Source organism: Arachis duranensis, chromosome 10 (genome assembly GCF_000817695.3).
Source record: "Arachis duranensis cultivar V14167 chromosome 10, aradu.V14167.gnm2.J7QH, whole genome shotgun sequence".
NCBI classification, from domain to species: domain Eukaryota; kingdom Viridiplantae; phylum Streptophyta; class Magnoliopsida; order Fabales; family Fabaceae; genus Arachis; species Arachis duranensis.
Window position 1 is genome coordinate 75,884,036 of NC_029781.3, and position 1,631 is coordinate 75,885,666.

Here is a 1,631-nt window from a genome sequence, read left to right on the forward strand (position 1 = left end):
GCATGGTTGCCCTCGCCTGACAACCGAGCCTTCCATTCCGTGAGATCAGAGTCTTCGTGGTATAAGCTAGAATTGATGGTGGTATTCATGAGAATCTGGAAAGTCTAAACCTTGTCTGTGGTATTCCGAGTAGGATTCTGGGATTGAATGACTGTGACGAGCTTCAAACTCCTGAAGGCTGGGCGTTAGTGACAGACGCAAAAGAATCAATGGATTCTATTCCAACCTGATTGAGAACCGACAGATGATTAGCCGTGCTGTGACAGAGCATAGGAACGTTTTCACTGAGAGGATGAGAAGTAGCCATTGACAACGGTGACACCCTACATAGAGCTTGCCATGGAAGGGACCTTGCGTGTGGGAAAAGGATTTCAAGGAAAAGTTGAGATTCAGAGGACAAAGCATCTCCAAAACTCCAACATATTCTTCATTATTAAAGTAACAACTATTTATTTTATGCCCTTTTCTTTATTAAAATACGAGGCTAAAGAATCCTATTGGTATCCTGACTAAGATTAATAAAATAAACATAGCTTGCTTCAATCCAACAATCTCCGTGGGATTCGACCCTTACTCACGTAAGGTATTACTTGGACGACCCAGTGCACTTGCTGGTTAGTTGTGCGGATTACAAATTCGTGCACCAGTATGGTTGCAGTCTCATATCCAGATATCATAGTAAGCATTGATCTGAAAAGGTTGCCAATGGAACTTCCAATTGCTAAAGCAGCATAAACAGCCATTAGCGTAACACTTCCAACAGCAGGGCTCTGCTAGGGTTTTATCAGTGCTCTATTTAGAGCTTTGATCTTTCCACCTCTTTTTTACTTTTCTATTTTTATCTTCTTCTTTGATCACAACAATTTGTACTCCTAATTCTCGTTACCTTATAATCAACTTCTCTTCAATTAGCACTCTCAATCCAATATGAATTTCGATGAAGGGAGAAATTCTAAAATTGATCCAGGTAGTGAGGAGGATGAAGAGGATATTGTGGTATTGGATACGGAAGATTATTTTCAGGGGTTGGAGGCTTGTATTAAGAGTCTCTCGGGGAGACTCTTTGCAGATAAGGTGTTTTCAATTGGCACAATTGACAATGCCCTAAAGGCAATATGGGATAAACCAGAGGGCTTCCGATTGATTGAGAGAGGTCCTAATCAATTCCAATTCTTCTTTGAGAATGATCTTGATGTTCTCAAAATTGAAAAAGGATCTCCTTGATTCTTTAAGGATTATATCTTGCATGTGAGAAGATGGGTTGAATCGGATGAACAGGACAAGAAAAGCATTACTTGTTTTCCAATCTGGATCCAATTCTGGGGTCTGTCTGAGCAGTTTGAAACTATTCAGGTTGAAAAAAGACTTGGGGAGAAATTAGAGAGGTGATAGACATTGTTTTTTTCTCTGTTCATGGAAGAGAATCTCAAATTCTCAAGATCAAACTCTGGCTGGATGATGATGAAAGGGTGAAAGATAGTATTCGTATGGCTGAACTAAATGGTAAGGTGCTGGAAATTGGATTGCGATACGAGAGGATTGGAATTTTCTGTATCTACTGTGCTCATTCAGGACATGATTCCAAACATTGTTCTAAATTCATGGAGGATTCATCAGCAGGCACTATTAAA

General features: G+C 40.0%; 1 pseudogene; it reads right to left on the reverse strand.

The window, feature by feature from the left end:
- LOC110276945 (ABC transporter C family member 3-like) overlaps positions 1-1,396 on the reverse strand; it is a 19,140-nt pseudogene extending 17,744 nt beyond the window's left edge.
- Positions 1,397-1,631: the final 235 nt, after the last annotated feature.